Below are 23,982 nucleotides of genomic sequence, written 5' to 3' on the forward strand. Positions count from 1 at the left end.
CATTGGTGGGTAACTGGTAAGCCTTTCATGCAAAGCTGCACCATGTAAACGGAAAAATTTCTATATAAAACTATTTCTGATTAACTAACAACTTTAAATTTACACTTCGTGAGAAAGATCTTGTTAAGGCGAGGGTACTGTAGCAGATCAGAATTGATCTAGTGTCTGATAATCCAATTCTTCTGGTTTGGATGATAATAATCAGCTCGCGGATTTAGAAATTATTAAAAAAATATAATAGTAATTAAAGTTTTACTTATAAGTCAATATGACTCTTATGTATAAAAATCTTTGTTGACACTTGTAGTTGGATGACTTACTTAACGTTCATCCTGCGATTGTGAAAGAAAGTTGTACCTGCTTGATTGCTAGAATTTCTAATATAACACACATATTTTGATTATGAAGTACTAAAGATTACCAAAGAAAACCAGCTTATTTGTTCGTAATGCATTTCGTTAAGTCATGTTTGAGGTTCACATGTATCATAAGTGTCATATAATGTTACAAAATTCATTAATATTTATTTTCAAAGGTTATGAACTAAAATAAGTATGAGGGGATATTTAAAATTCTTTCTTTTGAAGATAAAAAATATAGTAAAGTTAAAGAAACATTATCCAAAAGGTGGCGTTAATATCATACTAACGTGGACTGAGACTATATAAATGGCTAATTTGGTAACTTAAAAATTCGATTAATTTCAAGCCTTTAATATATATAATTAATAATTAATTTAATATTAATAATTTTAGAGATATAGTTCAATAAAATAATAGTATAATGTAAGTAACATTAATATTGGAGAATCGCAGGGTTTACATAAAAGGGAAAACACAAGTATCACTACCACCAAAGTTTTCTGATTAAAGTAGCAGATGATTTAAATTTTATTAATTAAAATACGAGTCAAAATAATAATGTAACATACAACTTACACATGGCTTTCTATCGAGAGATTATTGGATTCTTTGTGTCATCCTTTATTCAACATCTTAAAAATGTTATTTTTCACATAATTTTAATCGGAATTTAAAGCAAACAGAGCTAATATTACACCGATTTACTTAATAGGCTTCTAACAGCCTAGGCTTACGTTGCCATTACTAATTAGGCTTAGGCTTAACTAAAGGGCTCACGGACCGCGTGAGTGGGCAGGTGCACTATATTTATAGTTTTTTTTGTGAGATAGTTAATCGATATTTCAATTGAATGTATGTTTATTTATTTATTAAATAAAGTGTATTAAATATTTATATTATATGTAATTTAATAAGCTATTTCAAGTTAATATTTTTAAACTGACACAGTATTTAAATTTATAAATACTTAATTATATTTATACGTTTACATGTTATGAAGATACCAATTTATATATAATTTTATTTTTTGTATGATTTGGCATTTGTGAGAGAAAAATATATGTTTAGCTACAACGGCCTAAAAACAGAAAACAAATCACATTAAAACAACAAACGTGCGTTCGAACAGGTAACTTTAATAATTGTAATAGTTATTGAAACTATTTCTTGAAGTATCTAAGAAGGGTTACCAAGCATACACTGGGAATTCTTGTTTATGGTAATTTTCATTGCTGTGATGTGTTTGAATGATATTTTTTCTAATTATCTGTTTATGTTGAACTAAACATTTGTATTTATAAGTTGAATTTATCTCTAAAACAAAGAAAATGTTTCTGACTATGTATCATAGCAACATACTATATAAACGCTATCTGTCAAAATTTACGAGGGTATAGACAAAGTTGAATTATATTCTGAAATTGAAATATTTTAAAACGCAAGAATGTGTTGCATACTTTGGATCTGTAACACGTTTTGGTCTTCGTGTAGGGGAGAAAGCAATCCCGAAGAGTCCAAAAGTGATGTAGAAAAAGCAGACGAAGCAAAAAAATGAGGTCGGTATAAATAGCGATAAAATATACTATAACATTCTATAAAATACCATATTATTTATACAGAACTTTTGTAATAGACAAATATTTCATAGATTTTTGTTATTGGTCAATCATCGTGGAATGGTAGATAACCTTACTTTAAAGAAAAACACTAATGTACATATTGTTAGTAAGATATTTTTAAATATACATCTAAATGTTTGTTTTTAAAAACACAAACATATACTATTTGAATAAGTTTAAGGTTGATAAAGGGTTTAATTGAAAAAAGCGTCATTTTGTATTAAGAAAATTAGAAATAACAAAAACACTCTTAACATAAATAAATCTCCCTTCTCGTTTACACGTTTATAAATACTTATCTTAAGACCAAGTGAAAATTCCAACATTCAAGAAGTATGTAATTTAAATAGACACCTATTGGATAAGGTCTTTGCTCAATGTTATCTCCGTATGGAATCTAATACTTTAGTTATTAAGGGAAGCATAAAAAGAGCCAAAAGTAAATTAAAAAATAAATTTTCCTATAACAAGTACTAATAAAAAGCAGGGTGTCCGAGAAGAAAACAAAACAAAGAAATACTCGGTATAGATTCCAACATCACAATGGTGGTCCATTAAAAACACTGTAAATAGAGATACAAGGCACTGAACACGATTAAAGTGTTATAAAGCGCGTTATAAAAATCACAGAGATATGAAAATAGCTAATAGTAGTTCTGGGATATTTTATTTGAAATCACCTAAAAACTGATAAAAAGGAAAGGGAGTGGTAGAGTAATTTTTGTATACGCTTTTGTGGTCTCCATTTTAACAATAAACACACCAATTTCTTAGCAACTTCTATTTAATTTCACGTCTCTATATTCAGAAGTACCACAGATTTGGAGGTTGAGTTTGCTTCAGTTAACCTTCCTATCAGTGCAGCGTAATCTGGAGTCATGTTCGTCTAAAGAGATCCAAAAATATTGGCGACGAAGCTCCAAACGAACACTTAGCATAGTTTCGTCATCAGGGACACCTAAATTACAAAATACAGTGTAATGTAGGTGAAGAGGTGTTCCCATTGTCTGATCAGGTGCACAGCTGAGTGCAGTTCGGTTTAGACACGATCCCAAAGTACGGTGGAGCAACGAGTTTTACACACATAACGTAACCGTGGTGGGGGGACTCGATTCAGTGTGAACTGGAACAAACTCAACATTGAATAAACTTTCCGCCATAGTTAAGTTATGTGTATCACAGATTGAATACCTTTCGTTCATGAGTTGACCGATATAAAACATGCCACAGAGTAATGAATGCAGTTACTTGATTAGAAATTTATGAAATAATGGAATGTGCAATGTAACCTTAACTTTATAACACTACCGTTATTGCCTCTACCTACTGCAGCTAAAACATTATTTCAATTAGGATATATGTAATTTGAAACAAAAGACTCGTCGCGTGGTCAAAGGACTGGGTCTCTGTTAGAAAGCCACAGACACAAAGAGACGCTGTGCTGAGTGAGATTAAAGCATTTTTTATCCACCTCCTACTGCCCCACCCCCTCCCCCACCCGTTATACTCTGTTCGATAAGGTTTTTTCCAAATTGGAAACATCTACAATCCTTGCAAAATACGTACATTAAAATGAATTCTAAGACAAAACTACAAAGTTATGTTTTGGGTAAAGCCTTAAATTATTAACGAATTTATTTAATATAGTAATTAATGCTTGGAGCTGTTGTGTTCAAGGGAATAAAATTCTATAAAAGATTAAAATAATATTATTTAGAATTTTATATGCAATTTTCGAACAATGTGAAATTTAATTTTTAAATATTACTAAAATAATAAATAAAATGTTTGCCAATAATTGTCTATTGTTGTGCAGAAACATATAAATACAGAGGCCAGTTTCTTTTTATAAATATGCATCGTGTTTTCGTAAAAATAATTCTGAGACATCAAATAGTTTTTTTAAATACAATTTAAAATTAATAGTTCTTCTGGTTGTGTCTGACTTGTTATGTCACAAATTGTCTTTCGTATAGTACAATTGAAAATTTCAACAATACATAATTTTTTATTTGAAATTTTTTACATCAGTTCATTTCAGTAATGTAGATACCCTGTAATTTCTTGTAATTATTTATAATTATTAATAGCATATCTAAGTTATTTTAATTGTTAGAAACATCTTATTAGCATTTAGTATTATTGTTTGAATACGTTTTCTTAAATTTTGGAATGCTTATAACGCAACTGAATGTATAAATGCTTTATTGAAATTGATTAAAATGTTTGATAGTAAGGAAAGTTGGTTTTCCTCTCAGCATTAAAATAAAACAAATACAAAATACAAATCTTTGAGTATAATACTGTGTGAGCATGCTGCAGTTTGTCTGATTGTTCAGCGGTATATCAGTGTATCTTCTATTAAATGGAAAATATAACAAATTAAATTATGCATTTTTATTGCAGGATAAATGAAAGAAAATACAAGAATACCGTATAGGCGTTTTCACATTTGCTTTTATGCTCAAATTTCAAATTATAAATTTTGGAAGTTGGCCCTTACAGAAGATTTGTCAAGCCGTCATCTAAAATGTTCCTATGTATATTCTACAGTTCAATGAAGAGATTGTACTCATTTGAATGAAATATGCAACGAAAAATAAAGAATATTCTAATTAAACCTAAAAATAGTCATTAATGTGTTGTAATGTATGGTAAATATGTTTTAAAATGTTCGATAAATTATTGAAATTCTTATGCTACGATTGTTTTATGGATGAAATTTCACAAGAAATCAGCTTATTCTAGTAGTTTAACATCTTCAATATTTGAAATTTAGTGATTATGAATACCCTTGTATTCACGCAGAAATCATTGAAATTTATGCGGATATAAGAAGCCTTCTCTGGTGGACCCAACTTGCCCTAAAAAAACTCAGCTCATTGTGTAAGACAAGGATATCTACAATACTCTAAAGGAAACATCTAAGATCTCCAGAAATACTTTTGATTGTGACAAGTCTGTGTGGAATCCCTCTTTCTATGCCAAAAGCAGCCAATATGGCTATCAAATAAAGCTGATTATATAAGATTATGATTACAGAATTACAGAAGAAATATTTGAGATCTGCAGAACAGAAATTCATTCACTTGGCACAATATGCAATTCCTTTTTCTCTCCAACCACTCTGAAAAAAATCTCCAAGGACTATCTATACATAGTCTATTTATACATATATAATAGATAGTTGCATATATGATTTTATATATATATATATATATATATATATATATATATATATATATATATATATATATATATAATTTACATTTCGTGATTCAATGTTTATTAAAACAATTAAATTAGGCTATTGTCATTTATACAAGTGTAATTAATGTAAATAAAAGTTATTTGACAGGTATTTGGTTTTCCGATCATATATTAGTTTGGTTATTTAAACGCGTATGTGACAGATACTCCCAAATACAAAATACTTGAATCGTAAAAAGTATGGGATTTGTGATGAAGTGGTAGCACAGATACTCCCAAATAAAAAAATACTTGAATTCGTAAAAAGTATGGGATTTGTGATGAAGTGGTAGCACACTCTCCCGGCAAGTGAGAGATACAGGTTCGAGTCCCGGCGAGCAAGTACTTTTTGTGATTCAATGATTGAATCACAAAAAGTACTTGTGTTTTGTTGAAAAGTAGTTTGTTGAAAAATTAAATTAGGCTATTGCTATTTGTACAGATTTAATTAATGTATATATATCTAGTTTTCAGATTACATTTATGATCCAAATATTAGTCTAAATGTGTTACAGTGGAGAACTTTAACACTGTCTTACGAGATGACAATAGATTATCTTCAGTGAAGAGGTATAAAATATAAGATACAAATGCCGAAACGAGGTGGTTTACATCTATATTTCGATAATTTTACTTCCCTACAATTCCCAAGATAGGCTGTTCTAGGAAATTGTTACGACTGTTGTTGGTTAGATTTCGATAGAGAGGTTTACAATTGTCTTCATCCTCATTTTTACAGGATAAACTCATTTACTTTAATGAAACAGTATCAACTTTGATGGTATTAGTTACTCAAGAGATAACTCACCAAAAATTATATATTGAGGCATGGAAAAAGTGAGTACTCCGACTGCTATCTGTGGAGTGAGCAAATATTTTAACGGTAATCAACTCTCAGAACTAAATGAAACAATCCTCTGTACCTCAGCAAACCACGTCATATGAATTATTTGCCTTGTTTGACTAATAAAATCACATGTATTAGATTCAGATTTTTCCGAAACATTAATGGTTTAATGAAATTCTTTTTAGAGATGTAGCCTCGAAAAGTGTTTTATAATAAATAACATAATATAAATAAACTTTTAACACTTTTAAACTTTTATTTTTCTTACTATGTACATTTCGGAATCATTGATACATACATAGTAAGAAAAATAAAATTTTAAAAGTGTTAAAAGTTTATTTATCTTATGAAATTCTTTTCTCTTGGAAGAATACGAGAATGTTAATGTCAGGGTTTGTTGGGGATTATTTTTATTGATTTTTCGCTACTTCAACTAAGTCTCTACGCTTATCACTTGTATCGTCAACTAAGATCAATTACAGTACAGTCTCACGTCTACTACGTATTAATAGTACTATTAATTAGTACTAAGTACACTGTTCCGAGTACCGGCAACATCAGTCATATCTGGATTCACTCTACAATATTACAATATGAAGATCTCTACCAATATCAATAGTCCCAAACAAACTATAATTTCTATTGAACGTTGATTGAGCCGAATTTAATGTGAGCCGAAAACAAAAGCACACAACCTTAGATTAGTTTCTATTGTTGCTATTCAACTGCACGTCATATGGGTATGCTAACTCTAGACACTTTCAAAGAAGATTTGATTCTTTTCTGAACCCGTAGTATCAAGCTCTTAGAGGCCTAATATTAAATTCTAAATATTGTCGAATATGCGTAAGATTGTCTCAGTAATAAAGAATTTTTATTCTATTTCGTTATAAGATCAACCAAGTTATCAATTGAAAATATATCTCGTATAGTAAAAGTATTGATGTAAATGCCTATCAACTTTTGCAGATATAGTGCTATTACTGTTACCTGTAGTTAATTGCTGAGCGTTAGCGAAGCCTATTACTCGAGGAGTTAGACAGATATCATTTCTGTCAGTTTGTCTGCCTGCACGCTATCTTGAGAACGAATTAACTTATAAACATAACATTTTGCAAGAAGTTTATCTTCTTAACATAGAATTCTGCGATGGTGTTTGCCACTACATGGGATTTAGCTGAACGTCATTGAAGCCTATCACTCAGCAGGCTGGCTCAATATCTCTTTTGTCTGCCGAGAATGTAAACAATCCTTTTCTGTACGATTGACTGTCTGTCTGTCTGCAAGACGTCTCAAAAATGATAAGCTATATATTTGATATCTTGCATGCATTCTCAGTGAAGCTTGTTCCGTGATACATAGTGTGGCTTACTTCTCTACCCTTGTATATTATATTATTGAGTACAAAATACGAATTACACAAAAAATAACATATAAAAAATAAAATAAAATAAAATAATAAAAAATGCTTTACGCTTGTTTGCATTAATTAAATAATACTCAATTGCTTGTCCAAGATGGTATTTCTAAATAATACCTTTTTTTGGATAAAGAACACACCTATGTGGATAAATCAAGATTTGAATAACTCAAGAGTTTTGAAGAATTTATGCAGTGTTGCAATGTTTTGTTCTTATTAAGTACTATACAGTGGAGATTATTTAAATTCTGTAATTGAAATCTGCTGTAAGGAGTTACGAAATATGTTGATCATGATGAAAACTTATATTATACCGTGTGACGCAAACCACCCGTGCAGTATGTATAGCGGGAGAACGGTTTGGTGTATTGACACAAAGTACTTTCCTCATAAAATGCTCATGGGGAGTACATTGAAATATGTTCATCAAAATCTATGTACAGGGTGTTTCAAAATTAAGAGTCGAGGGTTCGAATCTAAACACTTTTAAATATAAGCATAGGGCAAACCATATATAATTTTAAAGGTCTAGTTAGAAGGAATTCACTGGAAAAAACAGAATTCACTTATATCAATCCGTTTCAAATCGGCGGTCGTTTTTATGAAAAATATTGAAATTGACGGATAAGTTTAGTATGGGTTTGTTTCTAAACATTGGTCTGTGATATACAATCTTATATGTTGTGTTTGAACTAAACGATTTCAGAATAAAAAATTCCTAGTCATAGTGGTATGGTAAGAAATCGTATATTTATCATTAATAAAACAAGCTTTCAATATTGAGAAAATAGATTTAGACAGAATATTACAATACAGCAACGCAATATCACTATAATAAATAACATCCACTTGATTGTGACAGGCGAAGATATGTTTGAATGCAGAAAGAAAATAAAGCGGAATTCCAGTGTATCAATATTTGTGTTTCTGATTTGATTACATAACAACGGAAACATTTCATTGATTTGCTACAAATCACTGAGCAAACAAGAACACGATTTTACAGCAGTGATTCAACCGCCTGCCTTTATATATCCTGTTCTATTCGTTGCCGAAGAATGTTAACATTATGTTTACGTTTACTCAGAAATATTTTATCAGATGTATAAATTTGATTAGATCCTTCATAAAGCGCAAAGAAATAAATTTCGTTCTAACACAATCTTGTTATTTGTAGTAGCTAAAAGCCAAATATCAATCTCACAAAGTCTAGTTAACTGTTCGTACAGAACGCCCCACGCTAATAATCAATGAACAAATTTGTATCTCTTTAAAATCTTCACTGCTGCCTATACCACATGACACTTAGTACTCTTAACCATTTAGTTCACACTAGGGCGTCTGTCACTGTCAACGTGTTCAACTATTGCAAATATCTGTCCAGCTGGTTAATTGAAGTCTGATGTGTTAGCTACTCGTTTAGTTCTAACCGAAACATACGCCCACACACAACATAAATCGGGACCTTTTAATGAGTGTAGATATTGAAAATTCGTTTCTAATTTAGTATTTCAAAGGCTTAAAAAAGGTTTATACATTTATCTGACCAAATGCGTCATCTACTCATAAAGCAACTGACACTTTCCCAAAGCATGTTGAAGCAACCGAGTCAGTCAACATTGTAGTGCGCTCAACTGTGCACCTGATGAGACAATGAGAATTACTATTCACCTAGATTGCACTATTCGATGCGGGGGTTCGTTTTGACCGTCTTCGTTCTTCGTCACCGACTATTTTTGCATCCCTTGAACATGACTACAGATTTCATGAGTCAAGTCTGCAACAGCATGAGATTTCAGATGCGTAACGTAAGAGGAAGGTAAACTGGAGCTCACATTCACGTCATATTTCAGTAAACAATATCATGCTCTCAAAAGAAAACTTTTGGGACTGTAGCCTTTGTTATATTATTGCAAGTTCAGATTATTGTTATTAAATATAACATTAAGACGTACCTGAGTAATATAGGTGGATTTATAATCCTCGATGATCAGTTAAAAACTCAACTTAAACGACAAGGCATTGTCCGTAATTTGATAAATGCGTTGGTAAAGGCTAAGGCGAACAAAAGAAAAGAAAATCATATAAAGTAGCTATTGTAGGAAGGGTTGATTCAATTTGAATACTGAGTTTAGCTTTTGGCGAACATGGCTCCAGATTCCAGGAGTCAAGTCTGAGACAGCGTCAGATACCAGACGTTGCTACAAAGGAAGGTGGCCTTGGAGCTAAAAATCGATATTAAAATTGAATTAACCCTTCCTATCATTGCTATGTCCCATATAATATACAGCCGCATGTGTAACTCACTCACTCACTCACTGACTGATGGATAGATACTAATTCTAACATAGTTCTAGAAGTGCTGGAAACTTGAAATTTGGCACGCGGGTACCTTTTGCCATGTAACCAACAGGAAAAGTCTGAAAACCGGGAATTTTAAATTTTAAACCCCTCAAAAAAATTCCCAAAAAATCGCGCATTTTTCACCCCTGCAGGCAGTTTTTGTAAGCCCGATAGCGGGCGAACCGTTCGAGCTAGCTCGGATCTGACGAAAAATTCATAATCAGGAATGAAATGAACTACAAAAAAGGTCCAGTGACTTTTTGCTCTATCTTCCATGGTTAAGCGACAAAACGCTCGAACATTTAAATTCCAGAGATTTTTTCGCTTAAAATAAAGTTTCGAGCCCGATAGCGGCCGAACGTTAGGTTGTAGCTCAAATCTGATTGACCCATAAAATTAGAAAATTACGTGATCTACAGAAAAGGTCCAGTGACTTTTTGCCCTATCTCCATTGGTTTGGCCGAAAAAACGTGCTTATGTGCAATTTATTTGTAATTTTTACGTGAACATTTTGTTTTTGGTGTCGATAGCGGCAAAACCATTGGTCGGAAGTCAAAATAAAACAAAGGTTTGATTTAGCAAATGAGGTGATCTACAAAAAAGGTCTAGTGACTTTTTGACCTATCTACAATGGTTCGACCGCAAAACCCGTTTAAATGCAATTATTTTGTGATTGATACGTGAAAATCTTGTTTCTGGAGTCGATATCAGCCGAACCGTTGATTGGAGTTTAAATCTTTATCATTCAGTAACTAGAAAACTATGAGATCTATAAAAAAGGTCCAGTAGCCTTTTGTCTTATATCCTTTAGTAAGCCTGTAAATCGTTTTCACTGGTAAAATATTTATCGTGTTTTTTACAAAATGCACATTTTGCTTGTTTTAGATTTTATGCTACTATGATTTGTTCAATTCATTCTGGTTCCGGATTGAACAATTATTACTACGTTACCGAGTGATTACAACCCCCCTAGGGAATTGGTTGAGCGTTAGCGAAACGTCAATAGTAGATAGTGACAGAGATAATTTATTTATTTTAACACACACAACAACCTCTAAAAGAGAACCACGTGTGTGTTAACACCCAGTAACAATAAACCCCCCTCTGGAATTTCCCAGTATGACCAGATAACCTCCTGAGTAAATTAAACCCCCTGATGTCTTAACCCCCAGTAACATTAACCCCACCCGGGAAGTATCTGGTATGACCAGATAACATCCTGAGTAAATTAAACCCCCTGATGTCTTAACCCCCGGTAACATTAACCCCCACTGGAATTTTCTTGCATGACCAGATAAAATCCTGAGTAAATTAAACTCACTGATGTCTTAACCCCCGGTAACATTAACCCCCCCGGGAAGTATCTGGTATGACCAGATAACCTCCTGAGTAAATTAAACCCCCTGATATCTTAACCCCCGGTAACATTAACCCCCCCTGGAATTTTCTTGCATGACCAGATAACATCCTGAGTAAATTAAACCCACTGATGTCTTAACCCCCGGTAACATTAACCCCCCCCGGAAGTATCTGGAATGACCAGATAACCTTCTGAGTAAATTAAACCCCCTGATGTCTTAACCCCTGGTAACATTAAAACCCCCTCCATGGAATTTCTTGGCATTACCTCATGTCCGAATTTTACCAATCATCAAATCCCTCTTATCCCCGAATTTAAGGCATTTACTTTGGGGGCCTGGGGGCGTAGCCCCCAGCGAGCCGAAGGCGAGTTATGTGTATAAAACTCGGTTGCTCCACCGTACTTAGAGATCGCGTCAGAAACATTGTAGTGGATTTCACCTATTTATACGTGTCTCTGATGTCGAAACGATGTAAAGGTTCGTAGCCGACTTTCTTTGGATCACTTCAGATGAACATGACCCCAGATTCCAGGAGTCAAGTCTGAGACAGCGTCAGATACCAGACGCTTCAATAAAAGAAAGGTATATTGGATCTAAACTCAACACTAAAATTATTAACCTATTGTGCAACAAATTTTTAGCACAAATGAACACAAGGACTAGAGGGTTTTACAATACACGTCCCTATATTGGAACCATTGGCACATACGAGCTAATTCATAATCAATTTCCATAGAGTAACAATAACTTTCTTTACAGTTGTTATTTTAAAGAGGTAATAACCGGCTCTTTATTATCCCTGTTACAATACAGCCTGAATACGGAGTAGGGACGTTTTACATTACAAACATTTTTACTTCAAACTAACAACGCGAAAATTTTCCCTTTTCTTCTCATTTACCTACAGTTATGTGTGACTTAATCAAGATAACAGAACAAGAATTTAAGATGGATTACACATTCCACAATTACTGGTTCCACAGTCTGATTTTTCACAATTACTGAATTACTCTGGAAAAAGCCTTCTTCAATTCAAAAAAAATATTCTTTAAGTTTTTGCTAATAATATCAAGGTCTTCATATATCTCATACTTTAGAATGTATACGAAATTATGTTTTGTCATAAATAGTATTACGCGATGGCATAAAAATATATGTATTATAACTTATAACGAATTAAACGCCAAAATAGAAACTGGTTCAATACCGTGTATAACTTTTTAACTTAGGTGTTATAATGAACTGTTTAAAAAGAGATCATCCATTAAAATTGTGATTTAACCCATAGATATAAAAAGATGAGGGAATTGAGAAGTGAAGCTTTCATAACTTTTATAGGCGCCGATTGCCTTCATCTCTCTGTGAATAAATTCTTAATTTATTTCTCTGAATGAATAAAAGTCAAAGCAGTCTTGTTTGGACTTCTTTCCTTTTGAATTTAATCTTATTAAGGGAGAGAATAAGTCGATGAAAATAAATTTTTGTAAGGGAAAATTTATATATTTTTTTCAGTAAAAAAGTTTTATACGTGCTATTTATATTTAGAATAATTTATGGTTTGAAATGGCGCACTAGAAAAGATATACTTTCCAGGATGACTGACATTCACAGAGAAGACTTTGGACGCGGAGAATAGCTAGGAATATAAAATTATGTTTCTTAATTATATGTCTGGGAAATGATGTTAAATTTTAGTGTGTGGTCACAAATATCTTTAACTATTTAGTCACTGAATTTTTGCTGTAAATATAAATAAGTGTTACCCCTCGGCTGTAAAGCTGACAGTTGAGAGGCATGAAGAGTGGGACAGTCACTTCTGTTAATATACCTTCCTATTTTCAGTCCTCATTATTGCTTGGTCAGGACCTCATCGCGCTTACTAAGTCATTAGATTTATAAATTGCTTACAAGAAAAATAAAATCCATCACAAATCAATCAAAATTAAAAAAAACGTCGAAAAAATATTTAATAGCAAACGCGTTTTATTCTCTGGGCAAGGTCTTGGAACATAGTTAGCGTTATGTCAGAGCTAAAATATATGGAGAGCTGAAGAGTATGCAACTCAGTTGATGTGAAAGATTTTAAAATATGCGCGTATGAGTAATTAATTGTTAAATTTATTTAATTAATTCTATAATTTTGTGCTCTTAGTTTTTAGTTTGAGACTCAATAAAATTGTTTTATACAAGACGTAGCTTATTGGAAAAAAATAGGATTGGTTGCGCATGTCAGACAATTTTGTATAATTATTAAATGAATGGCAATACTGAATTATTGATTTGAATTGAATTGAAAATACGGAAAAATCGCCCATAGCAGAACATAATTTTAAGGCCATAGAGTTGTACAAAACAACATTTCCTATTCCAAGAGTAATAAGAACTTTAGAAATAATAAAAAACTAAAATAACTTTTACAAAGATGATAGTTTGTTATTGACGATGGAAAGATTAAGGAATAACAGGAATTCGGATATTTAACATCGTTCCATGTTACAAAAGGTATAACACAACGTTTTGAGAATTGGGATCTATATTCTTCGTCAGGTGGGAAAGGTATTAATGCAGCCAGAAATAAATTTAGTTATCTTTTCTTTTCCTTCTTTTCTTTATTTTTGTACGTATACCTCTCCCACCTGATGAAGAGGATAGATTAAAATCCACGAAACGTTGTGTTATACCTTTTGTAACATATAAGACGGCAAATGTCCGAGATCCTTGTGTTATCCTTTTAAAGAAGTTATCGTTAAATTGTCTAAATACTGGCAAACAGTGAAACAAAAGCCATATGTATTGGTCATATAATAGGTCGTTAGTTGGTTAAATCCAACGGCATAATAGATACAAAAATTTGCGACTTTTAATGACATTAGACAATTATTTTGCTTGATGGTTGAACTCTTTACTTGGCAGTATAAAGTGAGTGTGTCATACTAATAAATGGATACAACGTACGTAAAAGGCTAAATAATAATTTATCAAAGTAAAGGATATTTTTCCTGTGAAAATTCTTTTTATAAGAGTGATATAATAGAAAGCACAGCTTAGAAGATGAGCGTTGTCGAGAGATATCAGTCACAGGCAACGTGAGATGATGGGGTGGTCCGGGCTTACCTGGTGTCGTGGTTGTGGTGGGGGGAGGGGTAGAGGTAAACGGGCTTATACCCATATCCGACATTTTAGGTCGAGTTTTATACCGTGCTCACTCTACAGTTATCTTTTTTATTAATATTAGTTACACTACCTCAATACAAACTTACCATCACTCTCTGTCCACTTATAGGCCGCAGAAATGTTGATAATTTATATGCACATACATCGGTTGATTTGTGATGTTAAGAAAAATAAATCGATCCAATGGAATATTCAAGGACGACGACAGACGTACCAACCATTCAAACAATGTAACCATCAGACGTGGAGTGGCAAAGTGTCATTTATTGATTGTACTAAATTTGTTTCCATATTTATTTATTTTAAGGTTTTATCGTTGCCATCATGATTACTCTTAAGACCAATGTAAATGTAATATAGTATACGTCATTTTTATATTTACATTATATTTTAACATGTTAACCCCAAACTCAACAGAGTTCCCAAGGTTAGACCAAGAGGAACTTATGTACCGAGCTTCAATTCTCTTGGACCTTTATATCAAGAATTATCGCACGGGTACTTAACAAGTTGAAGCATATTCATTAACAAAGAGATAGTAGTCTTATTTGTGTGAGAGACTTCTGAAACTTATAAAGGGTGTTAATTAAAATCCTTACCAAATTTAGTATATACACATTAAATCGTGAACTTGAAAAGTATGATATACAGTTTATCGTATATTTTATACAATGCTTTGTCACAAATTATATGTCGAAAGAGTTTTAGTTGTCCCAATAAAACAGTTCTATTAGGTTGACGGGTGAGTGCAGACTCTTTGTGACGTGTATTCTGCAGTTTAGTTGTAATAATTAGAGATTAGTTATTTTATTAACAGCATGTCTTAGAGTCAGTGTGCATAAAATAGACACACGACATGGCTGTTGTGGTTAATGGCTTATGCGTGTCACAACGCTCTGGTATGTTTTGTTTACTTTAACGTATGTTGTACGCATTTTTTAGTTAAAGTCTAGTAATTTAACTGAAAAAGAGATCTGATTGAAGATCTAGAAACGTATTGTTACTGATGGTATTGTATCACCGAACGATGTCAAATGGAATACAGGAATGAATATTTTAGAGAATTCAATAAAACTTGGATATCTGGAATAACATTCTGAAATTGGATATTTGGAAAAATATAACAACCAGTGCGTGTGTGAAGTAGTAAATCGTGGTTATTTTATAAAATGAATATAAATATTTCTTTCAACTCTAAATAATTATCCTACGTATACGCCTCTAAGTCCAATAAACCACCTTTAGACCAGTGCTGTAGCTTCATACGGAATGCATTTATATTAATCCCGATAATGGCAATGTAAGATTCGGTTTTTCAACAAAACATGTTTAATTATAGTCCAGGACCCGAAAGCCAATCTGCAATTAGCATTTACAAGGAAGCAACTTGGTTTTTCTTAAAAATCAATAAAGACATCCCCCTTTGAATAAAATCGTTTATCAGTAAAATCAGTTTCAAACAGAGGCCGAAACAGGAAGGTACCTAAAGAGTAAAATATACAAAACGATGATTTTTTCACAGTTTGTACGAGGGCGCGTATATACAGGGCCGTACTCATCTTTGGCGAGCCCCGGAAAAGATATTCGGCCGGGCTCCATCATGTACCGCCAATACACCCCCGTCATACCACTTCAACCCCCCCCCCCACACGTTATCCATGAACTATATCTTATTATTTTATAGCTGATAGTAAGATTTAATATATGTTTGCTAAAATAAAACGAAAAAATCTTATTAATCGGACCATTTTAAGCATTGTTTGAATTTATTTTGTGGAAATGTATAGTAATTTGTCTAATAGTTGTTCGATTAAAATGATTTTTTAAAGATATTAATTAATATGAGAAAAATGTTTAAAAGTCGTGCTTTTTTAATTTTATTTTTATTCTCAATTGAAGATAGTTTGTCTTTTGTACCGACATTCCAGGCATGACTCATCGGGTCAGACCGTGTGTTGAGGTATTTGTTATTTCATCGCAGGAATTGTTATTGACTTTCCCGCTTGAATGCTTGATAAAAATAAACACGGTCGAGATTTTAAAATTAAAAGTAAGATTATTATTAAGTACTGGTCACATTGTAATAAACGATACTACAAATTTAGGCTATAATAGCGGTACAGTTATTAGATTGAGCTATCTCGTCCATCGACACTATCCCTTCAAATAGACGTGTGGCGGGGCCACACGTGTAATAAGGTGATTCTATTTTAAACTTTTTAAGGTAATATTTGTGTAATATTTAGGAATAAGTTTTATTCAAAATAAATACATTTTAAACCCTCAAAGCACTTCTTTCTGATATTTCAGAAATTACGAGATCCAGTCAACTAGTAGATGAGTGTGGTGGAAATGTTACAGATCGTAGTAACAAATAAACTAAATTACTAAGTTTACATGGAGGTTTCATTATAGTAAGAAAACTTACACCCACCGCTTGTTGGTCTGAAATAGAAATAGAATTTTACCACCTTGCTGCCAAAATAGAGTAAAAATGAACCTAAGAGGTATCTAGAGGTGGGACTAGTAATTCCAGTGTTATTAGATTATTACCTGCGAAATTTAATTGTTATTAAAACAATAAAATTGACTTCTCTTAAATGAAGACTGACTAACAAACTACGGAGTCGGTAGACTTAGCTCGACGTTAGTCCTAGACGTCAGAGCTCAACAGATTGTATTCCAAAAGAATCGTGGGGAGCTCGAAGTGAGACAATTTTAACACGGATAGGGGTGAAAACAGAACACAAACCCGCTTAAAGCAAAATCGCGACATAATTAACCATTTATTGAGACAACTTACATTAACAACAATGTGGTGTCGTTGAAAGAACATTTAACCTTTTAATCCTTTCCAATCTGGCAAATACAAAAAATATCTCAGGTAATTTAATTTACTGTTTACTTTATAATACTTTTAAAACAGAAGTCTTGCGTTGAATGGCTAATTTACGATAAGAAAAATATTAATTTTATAAAAGCGCGGGGTCCTTCCTAATTTCAGTAGAGAAAAGATTACTACGCGTACCAATTAGGTTATCATTCCACCAAGAATTTAGTTCCAAGAACGTTGGAAAAATAACCAGTAACGTGTAACAGGGTTGTGAAAATATATAAAAGATGCAAACAATGTGAAGGTAGAAAACTCAATTAAAACTTAGATTGGAATGTTGAAAATTTAATAAGCTGTAAAAGAACAAGATTAATTTAAGAGATATACTTCTCAAGAAGATGACTTTAATAGGTTCTTTTCCTCAGTATCAGATAAAATATTGTGAAAGTGTCAACGATACTTATCATGACTATTAAGTTGGGATTAAAGGCTAATTTTAAACTCGTTTTTATAACTGTTAGGATAATTAGATTTCAGGATTTTGGTTGATAATGTCAAGCGTTTCGTAAGTCCTGAAATTGCAAAGATTGCTTAAAAAGTTACTTAATCCAAGTTATTGTGAGATACATTTTAGCTACAATGTTTATTATGAACGGTCTATGTAAACAAAAATATTGCTGGCGCTCTGTAGGTAGCACAAAGGTATACTTCAGTATTTAAGAGAAATTCAATCCGACATCGGCCAAAAAGCAACCAAATTTGTTTACACATTTTGAGCGTACTCAAATGTCTGTACTAAAACATACAAATATGTTTACTGATATAGTTTAGTATGAAAAATAGGGGAATATAATCGCTTAGCAACTTAAAAAGCAAACACACAATTTTTTAATATACATTTTTATTCTAACATAAAACTGTATTACAATACATGTAGTGCTCAGTCCTTTAAGGGTTACTAACTTCACAAGTAATTACGTATACTTATGTTGTGGCAATATAGTCTATAATGTAGGTTTTTGTCAAGTTATTTCATCCCGAAATTATATAACTTACGTTATACTGTGAATAGAGAGTATTAGGTTATTAATGTTTGTTTTAGTCAGTTTAGTTGTGTGGTTTGTGGAATTGAATAAAAAAGGGACTTAAAAAATTAACCATGAACATTGTGTGTTTTTTTAATGACACAATTCTTCAATCACACATCATACTAGAGTAAACTTATTTCATGACACAGAATAAATTAAATAAATAAAATAGAATCTACAGCCGAAATGTACACGAACCGATTCTGTAATCGTCAAAAGTGTTAAGGTGATTCAGTTTTAAAGCCCCGAAACCTGTTACCTTTTGCCTCGCTGTATCTTTGTAATGTAAATTAAAAAATTCCTTTAGTGTGAAAAGAATTGTAGTGTTTTAATTATTAATTAGAATATATTCGTGCTGCTTACATACATATTGTGAAACTGTTTACGACTAAATAACAGAAAAGGGGTAAACATTAAGTCAGCAACATATAAGATGTGGAGTGTGGAACAGTTAATTTTGAAGGTGGAGTATGATTGGCTATCCCATATTTCCCATTATTGGAAACTTATTCAAGTTTAGACTTTTAAAGGAAATAATGTCTTGAAGAATTTTACAAGGCAAAAGATAATGATGTTAATACTTTTAATACTATTCAATTAAATATTCATGGCAACACATATTATTTAGATAGGAAGCCACCGAGGACCAGTGTTGTACGATTTTGACGTGACGTGCACGTGGAGACGAGGTGCTGAGGTCAGAGGTCAGATGCGGGTCAGATTACGTTGGACTAAGATCCAGTGTTTACGATTGTGATGTGACGTGCACGTGGAGACGAGGTGCTGAGGTCAGAGGTCAGATGCGGACAGTTCACGTTGGACTAAGATCCAGTGTTTACGATTGTGATGTGACGTGCACGTGGAGACGAGGTGCTGAGGTCAGAGGTCAGATGCGGGCAGTTCACGTTGGACTAAGATCCAGTGTTTACGATTGTGATGTGACGTGCACGTGGAGACGAGGTGCTGAGGTCAGAGGTCAGATGCGGGCAGTTCACGTTGGACTAAGATCCAGTGTTTACGATTGTGATGTGACGTCCACGTGGAGACGAGGTGCTGAGGTCAGAGGTCAGATGCGGACAGTTCACGTTGGACTAAGATCCAGTGTTTACGATTGTGATGTGACGTCCACGTGGAGACGAGGTGCTGAGATCAGAGGTCAGATGCGGGCAGTTCACGTTGGACTAAGATCCAGTATTTATGATTGTGATATGACGTGCACGTGGAGACGAGGTGCTGAGGTCAGAGGTCAGATGCGGACAGTTCACGTTGGACTAAGATCCAGTGTTTACGATTGTGATGTGACGTGCACGTGGAGACGAGGTGCTGAGGTCAGAGGTCAGATGCGGGCAGTTCACGTTGGACTAAGATCCAGTGTTTACGATTGTGATGTGACGTCCACGTGGAGACGAGGTGCTGAGGTCAGAGGTCAGATGCGGGCAGTTCACGTTGGACTAAGATCCAGTGTTTACGATTGTGATGTGACGTGCACGTGGAGACGAGGTGCTGAGGTCAGAGGTCAGATGCGGGCAGTTCACGTTGGACTAAGATCCAGTGTTTACGATTGTGATGTGACGTGCACGTGGAGACGAGGTGCTGAGGTCAGAGGTCAGATGCGGGCAGTTCACGTTGGACTAAGATCCAGTGTTTACGATTGTGATGTGACGTGCACGTGGAGACGAGGTGCTGAGGTCAGAGGTCAGATGCGGGCAGTTCACGTTGGACTAAGATCCAGTGTTTACGATTGTGATGTGACGTGCACGTGGAGACGAGGTGCTAAGGTCAGAGGTCAGATGCGGGCAGTTCACGTTGGACTAAGACCCAGTGTTTACGATTGTGATGTGACGTCCACGTTGGAGACGAGGTGCTGAGGTCAGAGGTCAGATGCGGGCAGTTCACGTTGGACTAAGATCCAGTGTTTACGATTGTGATGTGACGTGCACGTGGAGACGAGGTGCTGAGGTCAGAGGTCAGATGCGGGCAGTTCACGTTGGACTAAGATCCAGTGTTTACGATTGTGATGTGACGTGCACGTGGAGACGAGGTGCTAAGGCCAGAGGTCAGATGCGGGCAGTTCACGTTGGACTAAGATCCAGTGTTTACGATTGTGATGTGACGTGCACGTGGAGACGAGGTGCTGAGGTCAGAGGTCAGATGCGGGCAGTTCACGTTGGACTAAGATCCAGTGTTTACGATTGTGATGTGACGTGCACGTGGAGACGAGGTGCTAAGGTCAGAGGTCAGATGCGGGCAGTTCACGTTGGACTAAGACCCAGTGTTTACGATTGTGATGTGACGTGCACGTGGAGACGAGGTGCTGAGGTCAGAGGTCAGATGCGGGCAGTTCACGTTGGACTAAGATCCAGTGTTTACGATTGTGATGTGACGTCCACGTGGAGACGAGGTGCTGAGATCAGAGGTCAGATGCGGGCAGTTCACGTTGGACTAAGATCCAGTATTTACGATTGTGATATGACGTGCACGTGGAGACGAGGTGCTGAGGTCACAGGCGAGATGCGCGTAGGTCACGGTGTATTAAGGCCCAGTGTTTACAATCGAAGAAATTCCCATTTGAGGAGAAAATGAAGTAATACATGAACTAGTAATTCAATCATCTTTTCCATAATGTGTACTAAAATCCAGGAAATCCACAGACCGAATGTACAATTTCCCAATTATAATTTCGGTGATGCACCTTTTTCTTGCATCTCGATCGCAATAATAATATACACGTGTGAAAACTAATATCTTTTTAAACTGTAGGCGTAGTAACGATTGGCATACGTTTTTAAGTACAAGAATCCATAGATGTACAAACATAGGAAGTATCACTATAAGACACCTGCCAATCCGTAGAGAGTTATTTGAATTCTAGGCATTACCAACTGCCTTACTTTCAGCAACACTGATTATTGCTGGCAACACAGATTCGTAGTCTGCTGTCGTAATCATAATGGCAACAAGAAAGTCACAGGGTAAAGTAATTGTTGTAAATAAACTGAGCACAATAAGATGAAATTTTAAGATAAGCTACATGTGTTAATTTATCCTACCATACCAATGAATCCAGCCAAAACTTGTTGTTGGTGAAGAATGAGGATAAAAATGACCTTAATGATCCATGATTGATCTTGAAAGAAGGTGTTTAACTCACATGGTCTCAGCTGTCGATGTGTTAAGTTGTCGATAACAATCTGTATAACTCAAATACAGCCGTACCGGGTATAAAGTGAAATATGAAGACCAAACAGGAAACTGTGCTTGATGGAACTGTGTGGGAAACTCTGACAGTTCTCAAGTAGCAAACTCGTTAAACTCTAACAATTTCCAAACAAACTTTTCTTGACATCGAATTACTCGCTCTTTCTGTTTATCCACCACAAAATGAAGGAGCATTCTGAGCACGATGAGTATTAGTGGTATGCATTCTATAGACTTATTTTTCTAACCTTTATAAAGGACAGTGGGTATCTTTGCACTGATCTTACTTGCTGAGAACGAACTCATCTAAAGAATTGACATCAACTTTGATAATGAGATATCACTCTATGGGATTTGGTTTAGCGTGAGCGAACATTTTTATATTGATCTTATGAGTAACGGTGATGGTAACGAGAAAACCTCAGAATTACTTGAAGTTATTTGTAAAATCCTAGTACCATCATAATATTTTAACAAGTAACATGTACCCTAACTGTTAGTAAGATCCCGAGAAAGATTTCACAAGAAGTCTTTAAATTTTCAGTGAAACTTCATTTCTACACATACAAGAATGAGTAAGGATTGTGCGTCCGTCTAAGAAATTTGGCTGAGCGTCATGTTTTTGTCTGGCAAGGGGATTAAAAATATTCTTTTCTACACAATTGTATGTCTGTTTATCTTTACGTAACAGTAAGTGTGGCCTACTCTAACCTTGTTCTTAGAACACACAGAATTATCTTCGCTATATTTAGCATTTTTTCCGTTTCTTTTGGAGAAACTGGAACATATTTATGCAGAAATTGAAACTAAGAACTATTGTTTCGAGGAGGGATGGCAGTCGGCCAGATTTTCACACTGATTAAGGTGGATGAGAACACCTCTACACTATTCCAGTCCATATCTGCTCCTTCTGCCTGATCCACTGCAGATCCATTTTTGAAGTCAGAGTTAAATCCAACTGCTGCTTGAGTTGGCTTCGTTTCTTCATACCAAGAGGTTTATTCTTAATTGCCTGGAAATTATTTGACTGATACTGGTACTTCAATGGAATATTTACTTGGGTTGTATTTTCCACTCCACAATTCCATTTTAGTGAACAAGTGGAGCTGCAATTAACGTCATGTCACTAAACTTTGCAAAATCTCGCCTCAATTTCATAACTCATAAACTTTTAATAGCAAATAATAAAATCTTAGGAGATACTCAATTAAAAGTATCGGAGTTTTATCACAACATTCATGTTACATCGAATGGTTGTTTACAGCACTGTTTGGTGTTTGCCTTTAGGACCTCGTACAGGGTGCTTCCGGTATTCAAAATACCAATCTTTCAATCGTAACAGAAAAGCTTGGGAGCTACAAGACCTGGTCGTATCGTGGGAACATTTGAAGGTCGAGTAAGAGCTAGAAGTGGATAGGATCAGGAACTTGATCTAATCACTGTAGTGACTCTGAGTTGGGGGTAAATGATTTACCTAATTTGCTCAAGTATATCAAAAGAAAAGGGGAGTGTCGATGGCCGAGCGGTCTAAGACGTTGGACTTTGAGTCTGAGTAAGAGATAGCACAGGTTCGAATCCTGTCTGTGCCCGTTGCACTTTTTATCAGTACCATCGACCTTGTACTGTATCGACTCTCACCCTTATTCTGTTTGATAAACTCCTCGCACAGGCCAGTGGCCCATTAGGACGGGCAGAGTAAGGCTTAAAAGCAGATCGGCTTCTCCTTTTTATAAAAAAAAGATTTTGCCAAAATTACAAAATTGTATATATTAATCGCAGTAACAAAAAGTACATCTTATATACTTCCAAACCGTTGAAGACTATGAACGCATCAGTGACGTATGCGATGATACTGTATGGCGTAGATGATGATGGACGGGAGGGGGTGTGAGGAACCGGAGGACAACGTGTTTACATGACAGGCCCGGCTCGTGAATAATTGACGGGGGCCGGCCTGCGTCTCGTCGCCAAGCAACGGCCTACCGGGTTGTAATTGAATCAATTTAGCGCCACTTCATTGAGTTTACGCTGCAAGAACGTCGTTAAGAACTATTGCGTTAAATGGAGAACAGGTGTTCCGTATTCTCTATGCCGGAAGGTATGGATTGTTATCGGGGGCTGGAGTGGAGATGACACCTTCTATAAAAAGTGAACCATCATTGGATGACTATCATAGTGTTCTTAAAGACAAGTGCCCAAAAGATGAGACACACTGCAGAAAGTTTAAACATATAACTGTGTAAACATCATTCAGACAGTCACATACTTCATCCAATAAGTTACATTCTTATCATTTCTCTACTATAACAAACAATAATCTATATTCAGTAGTTTATATTAATGGACAATTTTTCATGTACATTGTTAGATGTCTTAAAATATCCTACACAATATACTTTATCTACACATTTCCAAAGAAAAGTTTATCGTCAAAATTAACGTGTATAAAAACTTCACATTGTGTAAAGATCTTGCTAGCAAGTCAAGT

At 34.5% G+C, this 23,982-nt stretch overlaps 1 protein-coding gene and 1 long non-coding RNA gene across 2 annotated transcripts in view; one reads left to right on the forward strand and one right to left on the reverse strand.

Annotated features, from left to right (window-relative positions):
* The window catches only part of LOC124364708 (calcium/calmodulin-dependent 3',5'-cyclic nucleotide phosphodiesterase 1-like), a 424,410-nt gene that overhangs the window by 100,476 nt on the left and 299,952 nt on the right, over positions 1–23,982 (reverse strand).
* Positions 1,614–4,601, forward strand: LOC124364709. Its single transcript, XR_006922645.1, has 2 exons — positions 1,614–1,918; positions 4,388–4,601. It is a non-coding gene; the product is annotated as an uncharacterized LOC124364709 (long non-coding RNA).

The sequence above is a fragment of the Homalodisca vitripennis genome, chromosome 6 (assembly GCF_021130785.1).
Source record: "Homalodisca vitripennis isolate AUS2020 chromosome 6, UT_GWSS_2.1, whole genome shotgun sequence".
NCBI lineage: Eukaryota > Metazoa > Arthropoda > Insecta > Hemiptera > Cicadellidae > Homalodisca > Homalodisca vitripennis.